The sequence below is a fragment of the Leguminivora glycinivorella genome, chromosome 19, assembly GCF_023078275.1.
Source record: "Leguminivora glycinivorella isolate SPB_JAAS2020 chromosome 19, LegGlyc_1.1, whole genome shotgun sequence".
Classification (NCBI taxonomy): domain Eukaryota; kingdom Metazoa; phylum Arthropoda; class Insecta; order Lepidoptera; family Tortricidae; genus Leguminivora; species Leguminivora glycinivorella.
Window position 1 is genome coordinate 7331303 of NC_062989.1, and position 21073 is coordinate 7352375.

At 40.5% G+C, this 21073-nt stretch overlaps 1 protein-coding gene across 1 annotated transcript in view; it reads right to left on the bottom strand.

Moving 5' to 3' along the window:
• Positions 1-21073, bottom strand: part of LOC125236514 (flotillin-2) — a 490988-nt gene that overhangs the window by 234945 nt on the left and 234970 nt on the right.

Consider the following 21073-nt stretch of genomic DNA (forward strand, 5'->3'; position numbering starts at 1 on the left):
AAACGGAGTCGGTAGGCAGAAATTTGATACGCCGATTTACTTTTCGACGAATAATCATTTAGTCATTGTAAAAATTGGCCGACAATAAATTGGTCGAAACACAATAGGTCGAGTGATCATTTGGTATTTTTAGGGTTCCGTAGCCAAAATGGCAAAAACGGAACCCTTATAGTTTCGTCATGTCCGTCTGTCCGTCTGTCCGTCTGTCCGTCTGTCCGTCTGTCACAGCCGATTTACTCGGAAACTATAAGTACTACAGTGATGAAATTTGATGGGAATATGTGTTGTATGAACCGCTACAAAATTATGACACTAAATAGTAAAAAAAAGAATTGGGGGTGGGGCCCCCCATACATGTAACTGAGGGATTGAAAATTTTTTTTTCGATGTACATACCCGTGTGGGGTATCAATGGAAAGGTCTTTTAAAATGATATAAAGTTTTCTAAAAAACATTTTTCTTAAAGTGAACGGTTTTTGAGATATCAGCTCTCAAAGTCGTAAAAAGTATGTCCCCCCCCCTCTATTTTTATAACTACGGGGTATAAAATTCTAAAAAAAATAGAGGTGATGCATGCTAATTAACTCTTTCAACGATTTTTGGTTTGATCAAAGTATCTCTTATAGTTTTTGAGATAGGTTGATTTAACTGTAATTTTGGCAGGTGTATAAATTGACATAATAAGTTTATTATATTTGCTGCTACGGAACCCTTTGTGCGCGAGCCCGACTCGCACTTGGCCGGTTTTTTTTATGGTAAGTTGGCTGGAGCCTGGAACTTGCGTACAAAGTGTTCTACGGATTCAAAAATCTAGTTGTTAGATCGTTTATAAGAGTATTTTACATTTATTTCATTTACTTATTTATATTAATCATCATGTTCTGATTCTAAGGATTAATTTTAGTAAATTAGGTATTGTTGTTTTCAACTCACCAAAATTTTTTCTAGAACATAATGTTGCCAGTATATGTAAATTATTACCGAAACGCAAAAAACTTTCATTTCATGGGTTAAATTGTGGCGCTGTCACTGCAATGTTACAATATGGATTTCTTTCAACCCCTTTTTAGGGTTCCGTAGTCAACTAGGAACCCTTATAGTTTCGCCATGTCTGTCTGTCCGTCCGACGTAATCTCAGTAACCGTAAGCACTAGAAAGCTGAAATTTGGTACCGATATGTATATCAACGCGCCAACAAAGTGCAAAAATAAAAAATGGAAAAAAAAAAATTCTTAGGGTACCCCCCCCTACATGTAAAGTGGGGACTGATGTTTTTTTTTCATGCCAACCCCAAACGTGTGATATATTGTTGGATAGGTATTTAAAAATGAATAAGGGTTTAGTCAGATCGTTTTTTGATAATATTAATAGTTTAGGAAATAATCGCTCCTAAAGGAAAAAAAGTGCGTCCCCCCCCCCTCTAACTTTTGAACCATATGTTTAAAAAATATGAAAAAAATCACAAAAGTAGAACTTTATAAAGACTTTCTAGGAAAATTGTTTTGAACTTGATAGGTTAAGTAGTTTTTGAGAAAACTACGGAACCCTACACTGAGCGTGGCCCGACACGCTCTTGGCCGGTTTTTTGCCAAGAGTGGCACTGAAACTTAGTAGTTCATGTGCTCTACCTACTCTTTTATGGGCTACAGGCGTGATTATATAGTATGTAAGAAAAAAAAAGTGTCTTGTGCGTAATTTTTTTACAACAGCGATAATTCATTCGTTCGAAAATATTTTAACAATGTATAAAATGTGAAACGTTATTTGATTAAACATAGCCTAAACGAAAATATTACTTTGCTAAATGAAAAATGTCCAATAATAGTTCGGATAATTTGCACAGAAGCGAACTGAACCGTATGCGAACCAAGATTCTACGTAACGTTATGTAACTAAACCTCCGCTCACCTTACTTATTTACTTACTTGACTAACCATTAGTATAACTAACACCCCTTTAAATATACCCCGTAAATTTGGCCTTGTGATCGTCTAGCGTGAATAAGTTGAACCCCTCGATGTGAACCGCGATAACCTAGATCCTTTAATGAGTATCAGCTGTATTTTTGACTAATTTTTAAAATTTTATTTATTTATATTTTAAAGAAGAATAAAGGTTATTGTAGCATAATAATATAGTGTTATAGAAGAGTAATTTATCAGATTTAGGCCTAGAAAGTTATGAGTGAGAAAATTAATGACGTGATGAAGAAATTTTAGAATAAAAGTTAGTGAGTGAAACATACATGAAATAAATATTAAAAAATATTTTAGAAAACATCGGCTACGCTCTATTTTCGATTCCGGTTTGGGGTGAGAACTTGCGATACCGTCTGGAATCCTTAGGCCCAATCAAACCACATTATCGGGCATCCTAAGCAAGTAAGCCTGAAGGGCTATCTATCTACAAACTAACCCCTTTTTTTATTTTGTTTCTTTTCCCTAGCTAAACCCCCCTTTTCCCCAATACTGCTAATAGACCATAACTTCTCGATCTTTCTAATGTTTTATCGAAACACCGAGCAGTTGCTAACTTTTATAAGAAATAAGTAAGTCAAACTTTTCTAAGCTTTAGACTTTCCATCAGTGGACGGCGCTCGCATGCCACTGGGCCCTATAACAAACCTATGCTTTTTATTCCAAAGAATAGTTTGTTTCTCTAACCAACTTGATAGAATTTACCTTGAAAAACCAGTTAGCAACACTAAGTGTCCCGCAGCCACACCGAAAAATCAGAAATTGCTACCACAATTATTAATTTCACTCAAATAAATTAAGTAATAAGAGATTTTATAAATTACCAGTTTTACCACATATTTTAAGATAGTAAACACCACATTTAAAGTCCATTTAAACCATATAAATAGTAGTAGTTAAATTATCTCTCCACAATACACGTTGACCAATTATATTCCAAGACCAATCATAAAAGAACTCTACTTTTATAGAAATAGTGTGTGACTCTACCCTATTCCTATCGTTTTCCCTATTCTAGCATATATCTGAAACACAGACCGTCACTTACCATAGATCTTGTGTTCAAAATATGCACAAGTGTATCCCTACAATAAGCTGTATAGTTCAGCCAGCGAAGCTGAGATAGGCAACCTATAGGCTTGTGTTCTTATCCCCCCCTCTGCTCTTGCCCGCGGGCTAGGGTAGCAGAGAGTAGATCGCCCTATCCGTGTATATATCCAGTATTCCAGGACACACCAGTACCAGCCACATGAGAGACCCAGCTGCGATCAACTTTACTTAGATGTGGATCGATCACAACTGAAATCCCCAGCGACCAACGCCAGCATGGACTAGAGCACCGAGTAAATAAATATAAATATATATAGGACCCCAGCCTCAAATACTGCCGACTTCAGTGAGCAAGGATTACTCCTAATGCCTTTCGTCAATCGTGAAAGTCCTCACTTCCATCTAACAGTTGGACTCTTTGAGACCGGTGAGAAAATACGCTTTTGTAAGTATAAAAAAGCGTCCAAGCCCCCACTTGGAACAAAAAGACCCCTAAACGCCTTATGTTTAACAGCCGCAAGGTATAAAGCGCTTAGCCGGACAACAGTCTGTCACAAACAATGATCTGGCTTATAACTTTCACAAAATAACCCCATAGAAAATTACTAAATTCAATTTTGCTGACCAACTAAATAAACGAATGAAGTTTCCTTTACGTGCTATAATCTAAGCTTAGTTTTGCAAGAATTACTCCCTACAAAACCAAACACAGACTTATCTCCAAGCACCAGCCATACATCGACCCAGTCTTTGTATTGCTCGACGGCACTCATGAAACAAAGCACAGAAAACTTCACTATACACATTAATTTAAATGTAACACTACACTATAAATAGAACACTAAAATAACCCCACAAACTGACAGTAAAGCAATTCCACCATAGGTCTAAGTTCAACTGTACGACGATATTGTCCCCGCACAATCAAACAGAGACACAATTTCAAAGTTTACAATCACTTAGAATAATTTCCAAGTAAAAACAAACAGAGAAATAATAGCAGAACAACTTCACTCACCAGTATAACACACGAAAGCCAGAGACACTGTTAGTCTTGTAGATATTTTAAGAATGACGCGCGTCGGCTCGCTCCGACCCTTTTATAAATTCTATTTGGGACATGGGACACACTTGGGACTTGGGACTTGGGACTTGGGACTTGGGACTTGGGACTTGGGACTTGGGACTCGGGACTCGGGACACACTTGGGACACTCCTGGGACTCATGAGAAAAAGATCATAAGTGCTTTGTTTACTAAATCATACGCCTTATACATTTAACGTCCATGTTCTCTCAGCAAATAATTGTTTACCTATCAGTAGTAACATCTGCATGCTTGCACGTGTTTTAGAGAGAGACAGAGCTATTGATATTGATACCTATCTAGTTCAATAGCGTTCCGTAAATCGATAAATATTTTTACGTAAATATTATTTTGTGAAAGATTGTTTAAATCAATTTAGTAAGTGTTGATGGTGAGGGTGTTCCACAATGAAAGCACACAGTACTGGACACGAAAAACAGTTTAATTCCGTAAAGTTACAGACACCACGTGATATTTAAATGAGAGCAGTATGTACGTGTGTCGCGCGCGGATAGACAAGCCGACTGACGAGCGGTCGGAAAAGAAACCGTTACAACCTTGTCGCTGCGTCACACGTATATCTACCTCCAAATTTCAACCATAAAGTAATATTACTTAATAACAACCCTAAAAACAAATTAAAATAAACCGTTTGAGCACGTCGCTAACACGCCCCACCCTAGTGCTGGCTCAGCACTCATTAACCAAAGGGATTCTAGCGACGCGCGCCGCAGGCCGTTTGAAGACACCGGATTTGGTTTTACTTCAACCAGTCTGATCCGACCATCCCTACCTGGGAACACCTGCTGGACGACTGCCTTCGGCCACACATTGCGTGGTGCTCCTGGGTCAACTACTAGAACTAGGTCTCCTACCTTGAGTGGAGTTTGCTCGCTGTTCCACTTCCTTCTAGGGAGTAGCTCCGGCAAGTATTCCTTTACCCACCTCTGCCAATACATGTCGGCCAGTCGTTGGCTCTTTCGCCACTGCTTCCGAAGAAACAAATCGGAGTCGTCGAAGGCACCTAAAGCGGGGGTATTAGGAGAAGAGTGGAGAAGGAAGTGGTTGGGTGTCAGAGCACCATCGCTGCCCGGTTCCACGGAGACGTGGGTTAGCGGGCGGCTGTTGACGATATTCTCGACCTCAGCCATGAAGGTGCTGAGGACCTCGTCCTTCGGCGCCCGCTCCTTCAGGACAACGCTAAGGCTCCTCTTAACACTGCGTATGAGGCGTTCCCACGCTCCAGCCCAATGTGGACTCGCGGGAGGAATAAACTTCCAACTTGAACCATTAGTCAATGCAAAGTCATTGACTGCTTTGTTATCGAGTTCCTGGACAGATCGTTTCAGCTCGGAATCGGCTCCCCGTAGGTTAGTACCATTATCCGAGTAGAAACAGTCTGGCCATCCTCGACGCGACGCCATGCGTCGTAACGCCATAATAAGGGAGTCGGTCGTGAGAGAATGCACGATCTCCAAATGGATCGCCCTTACAGTAAGGCAGGTAAATATGACACCGTACCTCTTTTGGCGTCCTCGGCCGACCACCACCTCCATCGGGCCAAACAGGTCAAGGCCGCAATGCGTGAATGGCCTCTGGTGATGCGCCATTCGACCTGGAGGTAACTCACCCATTACAGGTACATGCGGTTGCGCCTTGCGAATTTTACAATACATGCATCTCGCTGCTACATGTTTAACCGTTGGTCTTATCCTCGTGATTGCATATTTTTCCCTAAGATTATTCACTACTGTCTCCTGATAATCATGTGCAGCCCTCACGTGATAATGCTTCACGAGCAATCGCGTCACATGGTGCCGCCCGTCCAGTATAATCGGACACTTGGTCTCGGCAGTGACACCCTGTGCGGCATTAATACGGCCGCCGCAGCGAAGGACCCCACAATCATCCAGGTAAGGTGACCAGGTAAGTATTCGGCTATTCTTATCGAGACTCATACCTTTTCTGATTGCAGCCAGCTCCGCGCCGAAGCATTCTTCCTGGGCCTGTCGCAGCAGAAGCAGCTCGGCCCGACGCATAAGCTCAGAGTCTTCATAAGTTTGCTTACGACTATTGTGCACGAATACTAACACATGATATGTGCTCTTCACCAGCCGCAACCACGAAGAGAAACGCTCCGGATTAAATACAGGTAAGTATGTAGCAGGTAAGTCGCTAATTACATTTATTATTTCTGATCTTTCAGGTTCATCAGCTACGGGGCTGACGATGTTATGCGGCCAAGATGACTCGTCACTCCTCAAGAACGAAGGTCCCTTTAACCACTCGCTTTGGAAAAGAGTGTCATCGTAAGTATCGCGGGTTGCGATATCCGCAACGTTCATTTTGGTAGGTACGTACCGCCATTCATTGCTATGCGTGAGCTCATCAATAGCCCCCAACCGGTTCGCTACGAAAGTTTTATAATTGCGCGCGTCATTCTTAACCCAGTAAAGAAATGTGGTTGAGTCGCTCCAGAAATAACGGCGCTGCACCGCTAATCTGTGATCCTTTTGTAGACTGTCCGCAAGTCTCGCTGCTAAAAGAGCTGACTGTAGCTCTGCGCGAGGTATAGTCAACAAAGGTTTCACTGGTACGACTCTGCACTTACTTGCTATGAAGGCCACGTATATTTCATTATTATAAATCCAGCGCCAGTAAGCAACAGCACACATAGCTTTAGTGGACGCATCGCAAAAAATATGCATTTGTAAATTATTACCATAATCCATATTCGTAGTCGGTGCCCGCATACTCGGCGTAGCACTGGCCGCGTAGCCCTGACAGGTAGGTGGCGGCGTAGTAGGCGCCGGCTGCGCGGCGACTGCGGGGCGCGCGGGAGAGGGGTCATCTGCTACGCGCGTCGTAGCACTGACCGGCGACCCAGCTGATAGGTTACCTATACCTACACCTATACCTAAACCGCTCGTGCCTACAGGACTCAAATAACATCTAGGTATACGTACATGATGCATTTCTTTTAAAAGTTTAATCCACTCGGTCCATTTGACGAAAATATTATTTGGAATATTTTCGTCCCAATTAATGGATAACTGCCATAAAGACTGTAACATTATCTTACCTTGAATTGTGAATGGTGATAAGAAACCAAACACATCGAAGATCGACATAATTACGCGAAGCATGATCCTTTTGGTAGGTACTTGTTTACCGCTAATAATATCGCTAGGTATACGTTTGAGCGACAGATCGAACCCAAACTCGTCTGTAGCAGGGAACCAGATAAGACCAAGCGTTCTCTCACCTTCAGGCTGCCGATCTAATTTGAACCTCAAGGCTGCACTGCCTAAGGCTTCTTTTGGCACGCTGTCCAATACTGCCTTACTGTTACTCGTCCAGTTACACATGTCGAACCCGCCCTGTTTGTGAATAAAAGTAACATCTTTTACCATTTGTATGGCCGCGGCTTCGTCTGGCAAACTGTCCAAGTAATCGTCCATGTAGTGTTGCTCGCAGACGGCGGCAACTGCAGCAGGCATTGTGGACGCGAAACGCTGTGCATTCCTATTTTTGACGTACTGGGCGATAAAAGGGGACGAATTAGCGCCGAACACTAGTGACGTCATAGCATATGTTTTGTGTTGTATATTGAAACTAGTAATTAATTAATAAACTATATTTATTCAATTTATGCGCGTTACATGACAACTGTGTATAAAAAACAATTGCGTTCGATGACAGTTTGACATCGTTCTGGAAAGTCTAGAACCATAGACCCAAGAGAAGAGTTCCGTTTCTCACACTCTCCTCCACTTATTTTAGTAAATTAACTAGTTAAACCAAATTAACAATTCCTCCTACTCAAACTAAACTAACATAAATCTTCTAACTCATTAGAACAGCTTAACATCTGATTTATGTGACGTTTCCACTTAAACCCTTCTACATCTACCACATAGGTAGTTCCTGGTATTGACTCCTCTATAACAAGCCCTTGAACCCACGGCCTGCTGTCCTTCCTGTAGTCTTTAACCATTACTTTCTGACCTATTACAAAGCTGATATCCCTTCTCCCTTGGTCCCTTTTTTCCACTCTCTCCTGCACCACTTCTGACAGAGGAGGAGGGCGCAATAAACTAAATCTATTTCTTACTTCTCGGTTTAACATTAGGCGAGCAGGTGATATTCCTGTAGTGCGTTGTGGTGTACTTCTATAGTCAAACATAAACAGATTGATAGAAGATCGTAAATCTAGTCCACTCTCTTTAATTTTAGTAATAGCGGACTTAAAAGTTTCCACAAATCGTTCAGCTGCACCGTTCGTCGCTGGATGATACGGCGGTGAAAATGTATGCTTAATGTTGCCATTACTACAAAAGTCTTTAAAATTCTGACTGGTGAATGTAGGACCATTGTCTGTCACCAAATGAACTGGATATCCAAAACGAGAAAATACACTTTCAAATACCTCTATTGTACGAGAGCTAGTAATATTAGTCATTTCATATATCTCTGGCCATTTAGAATAACTGTCTACTATGACCAGAAACATTTTATTATAAAATGGGCCCAGGAAATCAGCATGAATTCTGTACCACACTGAAGGGGGAACAGGCCACGGTTTCTGTGTTTTCGAAGGCGTTTTACTATTTTGCAAACAAGTTATACATTTTTTGGGAATGTTTTCTATTTCTGAGTCAAGGTTCGGCCACCAAAAATATGAGCGTGCGATTTCTTTCATTCTAATGATTCCAAAATGACTTTTATGCAATTCAACCAAAACCGATTCTCGAACAGTGTGAGGTATTAATATTCGATATCCCCAAAATAAGCAACCTCTGTCCATAGTTAACTCATTCCTTCTGCTATAAAATGGTAACACTTCTTTATCTAAGTTTTTCTTTTCTGGCCAGCCATCTGTCAAATACCTTATTAATTTGGACAAAACAACATCTTTTTTTGATTCTGTTTGAATTGTTTTCCAATCTAAGGTTTTCATGTTGGAATCGTTAGTATAACTCAACACACTATAACTAGCGTTCACAAATACCGGATGAATATTTATATCATCATTTATATTATCCTTTTGTTCAGACACGGACCTTGATAGAAAATCAGCTGGATTAATACTGGTTTTTATATGCCTTATTTTATAATTAAATGCAGATAAAAAAATTGCATAATGTTGCAATCGTTTGGCAGCCATTTTTGGAATACTTTTAGTTGGGCCAAAAATTCTTGTCAGAGCTGCATTGTCAGTTTCAAGCTCAAAGAAACGACCATAAACATAATTGTAAAATTTGGTGATTCCAAAAATCACTGCCATTGCTTCTTTGTCTATTGTACAATACTTTCTTTCAACATCATTTAATTTTTTACTAGCATATGCAATCGGTTTTACAACACCCTGTTCATCTCTATTGGATAATACTACTGCGAGCCCGGTATCTGAAGCATCACAAGTCAAGATCAGTGGCAAATTAGGATCATAATGTCTAAGATTATCTGCAGAAGCTAATTTTCTTTTTATTTTCGTAAATGCTTCATCACAGTCTGTTGTCCAGATAAATTTGTTTTTTTTAGTACATTCATATAAAGGTGCTAGCGTTGTAGCCATGTCTTGTAAAAATCGAGAGTAGTAGTTTATTTTACCCAAGAATGATCTGAGCATGGTCAGGTTTTTTGGTGCATTAGCATTTAACAATGGTTCAATATTAGACTGAATCACACTGATACCATTCTTGTTTACACGGTACCCAAATACATCTAGATGAGTAGTAAAAAACTTACACTTTTGTGATTTTAATTTGAATTCACAATCATGCAACTTTTTTAAGACTTGACACAATGTTTCATAAGTGTCTTGCAACGAATCACCCTTTATGTAAATGTTATCGATAAACACTACAGTATTAGGAATATTAGCTAATGTTTTTTTCATTAAACGTTGGAAAGCCCCAGGGCCGGAACTTACCCCGAAGGGCAAGTAATTATATTTGTATGTTCCTGATTCTGTTACTATAGTTGTACAATCTTTACTATCCTCACTAAGTGGAGCCTGCAAATATGCCTCTTTTAAGTCCAGTTCACAGTAATATTCGCCATTCTTTAAAGAATTTAAAATATCATCAACATGAGGCAAAGGGAAGTGATCAATTTCCATACAAGGATTCACAGTTAATTTATAGTCACCACAGAGCCTGACCGAGCCATCAGGTTTTATGATAGGTACTACTGGAGTACCCCACTCACTATGCTCGACTGCTGTAATTCTACCATTTCCTACCAATCTAGTAATTTCATCATTTACCTTTTCACGCAGTGCATAGGGTACTCGCCTGGCTGGTAGACACCTGGGTTGAGCATTAGGCTTCAGTTTTAAATTGATCACCTCGCCCTTGAAATTCCCCCATCCAGGTTCAAATATTTCTGCAAACCGGTCTCTTATTAATTGTTCTGCATCTGAAACATTTTGAAACATGTAAGTTTCCTTATCAATATTGTCAGCCCATTTTGGAGGCCACAATTTAAATGCGTACAGCCAGTCCCTACCAATGACTCTGGGCAAGTCATCATTCACAATAAATACACTTAATTTATTAGTGATATTATTACAACTTACTGTTATATTTGTAACAATTCCTATTGGTTTAGATATACTTTGATCAAAATTTTTAAACAATGTTTTACTTTCTTGTATCTCAAAACTACCCAGATATTTATTTCTATCACTAATTGACATCACTGTCACCTCAGACCCCGTGTCAATTTGGAATGGTAAGTTATGACTGTTTACATTTAGAGTTAAGTATTCTGGTGGTATCCTACTTACACTGTTAACGGTATATGTTGTATACCCTTCATACAAATTGTGCTCTGGTGTTTCCACCCGTTCACCGTCCTCATTTCCTGATGTAGTGGTTTCTATTACATTAACTTGTTTTGATCTTTTGGGACACATTCTGAATATGTGTCCTTGAACTCCACATTCTGAACAAAATTTATTTTTTAGAGTACACTCTGCTTTAATGTGATTATGTTTTCCACAACAGTAACATTGTCCTCCAAGTTTATTGCTATTATCCATTTTCCTTGGTTTGTAAGTTGGCTTTGCTTTCTCTCGGTTATAAAACATTTCAGTCACACATTCAGAGCTACCTGTGTGGAGCAAAGCGGCTTCAACCGTTCTTCCTAATTCGATGCATTTATCCAAGGTCATTTCAGGCGGACTTTTCATTAATTCGAACTTGATCAGTTTTGATGACACACCTTCCATGAACTTTTCTTTAATTTGATCTTCGGCATCTTTAAAATTGCATTTTCCAGCCAGCTTTCTCAGCTCGAGGGCATAATCCTGAATTTTTTCCTTTGGCAACTGATTTCTTTTCCGAAATTCGGCTCTTTCCAGTGTTGTTGATAAAGTCTTGACATATTTGTCTTGAAGTCTCTTTACTAGTTCTTTATAAGTTAAATCCTTTGGTTGTTTTGGTGAACATAAATAAGTCAGTGTTTCGAACACTTTGGCCGTTAATTTGGTAATTAATAAAGGCACTTTTTTTTTCAGTTATATCATTAACTAAGATAAAACATTCGAACTGTTGCTCAAACACCTCCCACTTTTCTCCGTCAAATGGTTTTAATTCGCCTAACGCGGTCATTGTTAAGGTATGCACTTTTTGTTGTTTTTTTCCTTTATTTTTGAAGTGATCACTCAATAATTTCCGTAATTGATCCACTGTAGAGTCTTCACTGAAGTCTAACCTCTCATCCACTAAAATTTCAATCAATTCGTTTTTCTTACATTTATAGATGAAACTTATATTTCCGTTTTTTACTTGTTGTATTCTATTGCGGATTTCCTCAGGAGGTTCATCACCCATTAGCTCTGCGTCTAGATAATCGGAATCTGACATCAAATTCTTGCGATGAGATTTTAATAGTCTTCATGTGTCGTCCGCCATTATTGCCAAATTAACACTAACACTTTATTACACTGATAATTTTACTTTTATACTTTTATTTCACTGGTTCATTTGCACACTAAATACTCGTCGCCAATGTTGTATATTGAAACTAGTAATTAATTAATAAACTATATTTATTCAATTTATGCGCGTTACATGACAACTGTGTATAAAAAACAATTGCGTTCGATGACAGTTTGACATCGTTCTGGAAAGTCTAGAACCATAGACCCAAGAGAAGAGTTCCGTTTCTCACACTGGCTGTTTAGAGTCCGTCCTCCATAAAAACCTGAGTGCGTCCTGGTCCTCGGGTCGTATTTTGACCCTTAGGAACATGTCACGCAAATCCCCGGCCACAGCGTACCTATTCTCTCTGAATCGTACCATGATGCCGAATAGGGACGCGAGTAGGTCGGGGCCTTGCAGTAGGTAATCATTCAAGGACAAACCTTTACTTTTTGCTGCACAGTCAAAAACAAGACGAAGTTTTTTTTTGTTTAAATTATTCACAGCATGGTGTGGCAAATACCATGTGTGAGGGGACGTGGACTGTGGGTCAATGACCTCTCGTGCAAAATCATTTTGGAACAAATGATTTACTCGATCCGTGTACTTTTGGGCATCGCTGTTCTGACGAGGTTTGTTACACACACCTAAGGAGTCGATGGAAAAATAACGTCTTACCTCCTCATGAAGGTCTTGGAGCGCGCCGTCGGCTGCGCTCGCGCTGGGCGCGCCGCCGCCGCTCGCCGCCACCAGCAGCAGGTTGTGGGCGGGGCGGGTCGCTCGGCCGTGCGGCCCGCGCACCTTCCCATGTATGGACCAACCTAAGACAGTACGTGTAGCGAACGGCTCAAAGGGCTTACCCTCACATATTTCTAACGGCTTAATTAAATTATAATTATCCTGCCCAATTAAAACCTCAGGTACACTAGAAATTACATTAGGGGACCATTCGTCCTTTAATTTTTGTAAGTGGGCAAATTTATTACAATCAATGGACCTAAAGTCCTGCTTAGGAATGTCTAAATTATCTACAGCACGGAAATCTATATTAAGTACATCGTTACCATTATAACTAGATACATCAATAGATATTACTGTAGCAGTACACTCTAACTGGCTATCTTTCCATGCACCGTTCACTCGCATAGTCTCGGTGCGCCCGCGCAGGCCGGCGCGCTCGGCGAACGATTTACTGATAAGACTGATACTACTTCCGTCATCTAAAAATGCACCTGTCGTAAACACACCGTTAGGTCCGCGTATTTTTATCGGCACTACTTTTAGGAACACTTTTTGAGTATTTAAGTTTATAAAGGATACCGTTTCCGTGGTAGGGCCCGACTCAGCTGTTTCCGGTGTACGTGAAGATTCCACAGTTGCATCTTTATCGTTATCGCGACTTTGCACATAATGTAATAGTTGATGATGCGCCTCGCCGCACCCGTCCTTGTCGCACGCGGGCGCGGGGCACGTCTCGCGGTCGTGGCGGGACACCAGGCACTTGTAGCAAATTCCGTGGCGTTTCACGTGACGCCACCGGTCCTTCCTTAACGCCTTTTTAAACATCTTGCATTTAGTTAACTCGTGATTAGCACCGCGGCAAAATAAACACTTGTTGTCACTGGGCGCCGCCGATTGTAGTAATACCGTTTGCTGGCGGTTTGTGTTATTATTATCACTTTTGTTTCTAGAGTGATTTTGATAACTATTCCGTTGGTCAGTGACGTGAATGTTCGCTGTAGTAGTTATTTTGATTGCTTCGATGTTTAAGAAGTCTCCGAGTATCTCCAAGCGTGGTTTCTTGCCTTCTTCTATTATAGGGAAACTGTAGTCAGACCATTTCGATATAATGACCGTAGGTAATTTAGATAAAATTATATTTGCCATGTTTACGTCGTGTAGGTATTCTTTGCGGCCGACTGCATGTACGGCTGCGATGAAGTTCTGAACTTTGACTGAGAATGATACGATGTCTTTACTGTACTCGTTTGACATAGATGGTAGTTTCCGTAATCCTTGCATGATGCGAGTTAAGATGCTCTCTGGATTTCCACATACCAGTTCCAAGGTTTTCATCACAATGTCAGGCGACGTGGCAGTAACCATTAAAGCTGAAACTGCTTCTCGGGCAGTTCCGTGTAGACATTTTCTCAGTCTCCATAGATTCTCCTTCGGGCTGAATCCGCACACTTCTGTAGACTCTTGATAGGCCTGCTTAAATTGTAGCCAGTCCAAAGGGTCGCCAGAGTAGCTAGGCAGGTCTCTGGGAGTACATAATCGGCTTAGCAGGTTTTTGTCTGTACTTTGTTTAGCTGTACTTGCGGTTAGATTTTGTAGTGCACTTGCGAGCATATGGATCGCTCCATTAGAGGTGCCGGGGTCAACGACCGGCGGCGGGCACGGCAGGTCCGGCTGTGTACCATGATCGGGGACTTGCTGCGCGGCGGATTCCAGCTCGCGTTGGCTCTGTTCTAGCCACTTCTCCACTTCACTCTGTTTGTCAGTGTGCAGATCATCATGTGGACTGTAGTTTTCTTGTTCCTCATCTCTTAGGTTAGCTAAATCAGCCTCGAGCTTCTTGTCGATGAGGGCCATTTGGATACGCGCTTTTTCTTGAGCGGCTTCTAGTTCCAGCTGTTTTCTTCGAGCCAGGACAGACGACGATGACGACTTGGACTTCGGCCCCGTTAGCGAAGCGGCCGTTCGTGGCGCCGGACGGCGCTCTGATTTTACGCTGCTACCCGACAGTTTGAACGCGGGGACGTTAATCTTCATTTCGTCATTGTTCTGGTTTGTATTTCCTTCAGTTGGCTGCGAAGGTACTTGCAGCTGACGCTGTCTATCCTCTTCTGCCTTTCTTTCGCGTTCCTTGCGCGTTGTACTGCGAGTATTAACCATCTTCGTAGGCGGAGTATGGAACATAAATCCGGTCGAAGTGACCACTGTTGATGGTGAGGGTGTTCCACAATGAAAGCACACAGTACTGGACACGAAAAACAGTTTAATTCCGTAAAGTTACAGACACCACGTGATATTTAAATGAGAGCAGTATGTACGTGTGTCGCGCGCGGATAGACAAGCCGACTGACGAGCGGTCGGAAAAGAAACCGTTACAACCTTGTCGCTGCGTCACACGTATATCTACCTCCAAATTTCAACCATAAAGTAATATTACTTAATAACAACCCTAAAAACAAATTAAAATAAACCGTTTGAGCACGTCGCTAACAGTAAGTAACTTCGCAATGAAAGATCACATTTATTCCTAATTGTTACATTGAATGATATATTCAGGAAGTATAATAATCAATATTAGTGATTATTACCTCTCTGACTTGTAATTGGAACCAAGACATAATATCGGAACGTTACGCAGCTGACAACTGCCAGTGTCAGTATTCCGTCCATGTGAACGTAGTTTGTTGATAAATACGTTTTTCCATCCTGTTTTGCATCAAATAATAGTGAATTTTATGAATGAAGACGTGACTAAGCATGTGATAAAGCTTCAAAGGTATTATTTGTCAAAATATCCAATGAAATCCCAAAGGAAATATGCACCAAAAAGTTGGTCAAGGAAAAGTTGATTCGCCGTAAGTTTTATATGTAACTAGCTTTTACCCGCGGCTTCGCCCGCGTAATAAAAATATTCTTATTGAAACGTTTACAAAAAATAAGATTTTCATTTGGATCCGTAGGTTTCTTTGTAGGTACATCTGTCCGCGATTATTTCGATTCAGGTAAAGCGGGGCAATTCTCGACTGGGGGGGCCATTGTAACTGATCTATTTGCTGTACGGTCCGGTTTTGGCTGACCTTACACATATTACTATCGTTTTTAAAGAAATTCTTGCAATGATTGTAGAATTGTTACACAGCGACCACAGCGTAGGTATTAGGTACGAATATGTATGAATTTTACCTATATAAATATTTATACTGGGGAAACTTCATACAACCCACATAGCCAGTATCTCGACGCTGTGGTCGGTAGGGTAAAAAGTACTTCCTTGCATTATCGCTTACAATTTTTTCCATTTTGCTTATACTTATTGCAAACGTAAACATATAAAAGGCAAGCAAACAACGAATTCTTACAGCACATTGAATGTAATAGTTATTACGTATGCAGGATACTCGCCGATGCCTACTTACTAATCCCTTCCCACTGAGCTACCTGCATTTTACACTGCCTAGATATCGATTGCCAACCGATTATTCCGACCCCAATCCCTATTCTTATCCCCGTCCCTATCTCTATCTTTGTCCCCGTCCCCGTCCCCGTCCCTGTCCCCGTCCCTCCCCTATCCCTATCCCCGTCCCTTATTTTTATCCCTATTTCTACCCCTATCCCTATCCCTATCTCTATCCCTATCCCTATCCCTATCCCTATCCCTATCCCTATCCCTATCCCTATCCCTATCCCTATCCCTATCCCTATCCCTATCCCTATCCCTATCCCTATCCCTATCCCTATCCCTATCCCTATCCCTATCCCTATCCCTATCCCTATCCCTATCCCTATCCCTATCCCTATCCCTATCCCTATCCCTATCCCTATCCCTATCCCTATCCCTATCCCTATCCCTATCCCTATCCTATCCCTATCCCTATCCCTATCCCTATCCCTATCCCTATCCCTATCCCTATCCCTATCCCTATCCCTATCCCTATCCCTATCCCTATCCCTATCCCTATCCCTATCCCTATCCCTATCCCTATCCCTATCCCTATCCCTATCCCTATCCCTATCCCTATCCCTATCCCTATCCCTATCCCTATCCCTATCCCTATCCCTATCCCTATCCCTATCCCTATCCCTATCCCTATCCCTATCCCTATCCCTATCCCTATCCCTATCCCTATCCCTATCCCTATCCCTATCCCTATCCCTATCCCTATCCCTACCCCCAATCCCAATCCCTATCCCTATCCCTATCCCTATCCCTATCCCTATCCCTATCCCTATCCCTATCCCTATCCCTATCCCTATCCCTATCCCTATCCCTATCCCTATCCCTATCCCTATTCCTAACCCTGTCGCTGTCCCTGTCCCTGTCCCTGTCCCTGTCCTTGTCCCTGTCCCTGGCCCTGTCCCTGTCCTTGCCCCTGTAAAATTATCATGCTAGGAGGTGAACTTTGAAAAATCCTTTCTTAGTGCTCCTCTAAGGAACTTCCGTGTCAATTTGAAATCTCTTGAACCAGAAGTAAAGATAAAAACTAAAGCTATACTTATGGCTATTTTGGATATTTTAACCCCATTGCACAACAACAGGGGAGAAAATTTCTTTTCCACCTCATTAGATTTTAAAATCGTTGTATTTATCGTGATCAGCGACCCGATAAACCATAAAAACGATACCCATATTGTGTTTTTGACTTTAGCCCCTTTGCACCCCTTTAGGGGTCAAATTTTCAAAAAACCTGAAACATGTATTTAGTCATATGTCTTTAGGAATCCTCCTGTGAAGTTTCGAATAAAATAGTCAAACTAATCTTGTTTCCCCATACAAACTTTGAACCCCCATTTCACCCTTTTAAGAGGAGAATTTTGAAAAATCCTTTCTTAGTGCTCCTCTACGCCATATAAGGAACCTATGTGCCAAATTTGATATCTCTGATCTAAATAATGTTAATAAGAATACCTAAAAAAACATTGAAATGACTCTGGAAACAGTAGAGGAAGCATAACCTAAACTCAATTATTAGGCGTCACCATTTGTAGCAATTAAAGAACAAACAAGTCTACTAAAAACTTCAGTAACATCAACAAAAAATACGATCATTTAGATGTCTGCTGTTGATACCATTAGTTGATACGCCAGGGTCGCCACTGTCGCCAGGGTAGGAACTAGTTGATAAATAAATTCAAGAACTGGTAAGTACGAGTTTCACAAATATTAACAGGACGAAGAAGAAGGCTCAATGACACATCAAGCATACTAGTATGTTAAAGTTACTCACTAATCAAATACAGCGATGAAATGAAACTCATACGAGCTCTCGCATCGTGTAAATGTGTCCCTAAAATAAAATATAACATTTCGCACCTTACAATTAACGGTATTAGGTGTTTAGTACTGTTCCGAATCTCCGTCGGACTCGGAACCTAAAAATTACGTTTGCTAGCTGAAGGAAAGGAACATACTCAATTAAAAGTGTCACGAAGCAACGTGACGTCAATCCCTGAGGAAAATAGGCTCGCTAACGAACTTGGAGGTGAAACTTAATCTCCGCGGACCGCAATAAAGGCAATACAATAAAGAGAAACTCGACCTCAGGACGTGGTTTACATTTTATTTGCTTCACAAATCGACGAGTGGAGTTTCATGGCTTGATTTCTTCGTTTTGATTCTTAGAACAAATTAATTTATCCTCATAGAGAATAATTTAATTTGTATTTTTAGTAGAATTCAGCAAAATTCTTTTATAGTTTAAATAGTAGTGTTTATTTAAACTATAAAAGAATTTTGCTTAGATTATTGACGCAAATGACACTAAAGTAATGTAAAGTTGCCTATAAGGCATGCACATGGCTATTTATAATTGCTACGAAATGGGCTTAAGAATTTTTTAACGAGTTTACAAGCTATTAAAATAAATTATACAATTTAATTCCAACGTTTGGGTAAAAAAATAAACGATAAAATCAGCTAAAAGCTGACTACTAGTAGTGACATCTAGGGACGAGTAGCAGAACTAATTCTGCTAAAATGAGTACCACTAGCGCCATCTAGTAGGCTATAGCTTAACTTTACACATTCACTTAAAAGCGACATCTACATTTAATGGTCGAATACAATTTTTTATTAGTTCCGAAGCGAAATATAGAGGGCGCTAAAAAAAATTATTAAAATAAAACGATAAAAGCGGACCAATTTTTGAAAAAGGACTGCTAGTAATTTTCAATTTTGTTAGAAAAATTATTAATAAATTATAAAAATCGTTAGTAGCGAAGATATTATTGCACGATATTCACGAAATCGAATGGTCGACATTCAAAAATCGGCTCCCAGGTGCGAGTTCCCTCAAATCATAGTGAACTATGTGTGAATTATTTTAGTTATTTTATAATTATTTTATTGATCTTAGAATAGACTATTTTTGGTCGCGAATTAACGTCATTGCTACACGCCTGTTATATGTATTGAAATTATTGACAGATATTAGGTTTCTGTGCAATATTATATCATAAGCACTTATTTGTAGGCTAAACATGAAATGCAAATAACCAACAATATAATATGCTATGTCATAAACCAAAATCAATATCGAAGCGATTCGCGTATTGCGAAACAGTTGCATAACGCATAAATGACCAAATTTCAAAAATGCCTAATGACCACGACTCGCTGTAATGGAGGCAGGAATTAAGTTATTGCGCACTCGTAAATGTACATAAATGGCTATTTAAAGACGGAAACCCGCTGCGGAGAATACTATTGGTAGGCAGATTGTTCGACGTGCCGTGTCGGAAAGAGACAACCTTCTATTTAAAAAAAATCGTATAGGTAAGCAATGGAAGCATGCTCCTGCTGGGTAAGGCTCATACGGAGAGGGCTGATACTAATATTCTCTTTCCCTGTACCTAAAAGCGCTATTACAGCTTATCAGGCCTGTAACCATTGATACGCAACTGGCTTTGTCGAATTGTCGTACTCGTACGAATACGGAAGAGCGATAGAAATTAACTACGACGCTACGTTTCTTGGCCATGAATTAGTACATTACGATACAAGTGCGTAAAAAAGGAAGTTCGGAACGAGTGGCGATAAATTAAAACACGACCGAAGGGAGTGTTTTAAATCGACACGAGTTACGAATTTCCTTTTCGCACGTGTATCGTACGACGTTTTTCAGTACAGATGGCACTCCGAAGTTTCGACCTGGCATATAATGAACCACTTCTCGCACTAGTGCGTAAAAAAACACCATCTCCTCCCTTCGGTCGTGTTTTAATTTATCGCCACTCGTTTCGAACTTCCTTTTTTACGCACTTGTATCGTAATGTACTATTCGATCTCTTTTTCAAGGGAGTGTCAACGATTGTACTCTTGGACCAGAGAGTTAGGTTTAATGAAAAAATAATGAAGTAAGCGATCTAGATACGCTGCATGAATAGGTACAACAACCGCACTGCGCGTTTTTGGTGCGGTGAATTGAAACACCATACCTGGTTGACTATACCAAAGGAACCTCCCCAAGTCGACTTGCACGACAGTCTCGGAACGGGCGTGGTAACATTCTTAACCCGTCACCACCCATGGGAAACAAAAAGGCCTTAAGTTTTACAAAACAGTCAAAACACTCCTCGAATGTACCTATGATTTTTATCGTATAAATAGAGATCAGCATTACTACGTAGGTATGTCTAAAATCGCCCAAAAAACCCAGCTACACTGACCGAACAGTTTTTCAGAGTAGAATCAGTGAAATCGGTAATGTACCAACAGCGGAAACAAATGCAATCTTCATAATTACTCAACTAAGCACAAGTTCCTAGTGCCCTCATTATCCATAGACTATGTGGAGCGACGCGGGTTCACCTGCTTTATAATCCTTCACTCGTATACCATCGTATCATTTTATTTTAGACCGTCGCAATACCAACTTGTTGCTGTAGACTTTAGGATAGAAATTCGTCGAAAGAAGTGAGAGAATTACGCGGTGTCGAAAATTTGCTAATATATTAGCATTCAGAGGCGCGCCGTTGGTTGCGCTTGCGACTGACAATGCGTGAGCGATCACGTACACAGATATTATATAATACAAACTCGTGTTATAAAGGCTTATGTGAGCATGAATACTTTAGTAAGTAAGATTTTTTGGTTACAGGGTGGAATGGTGCCAAAATGGTATGTTTATACAAATTTGTAAATGTTATGCCCTATGCGATGGGATTTGGAAGGTTGCAAAAGGCTTACATAGTAAAAGGACCTACAGATTGCCTCACTTTGTATCCGCAAAGGTTAATGGAATTGAAGAAATTATTTTCCAAATAATTTCTCCAATTCCATTTCTAAACCACACCA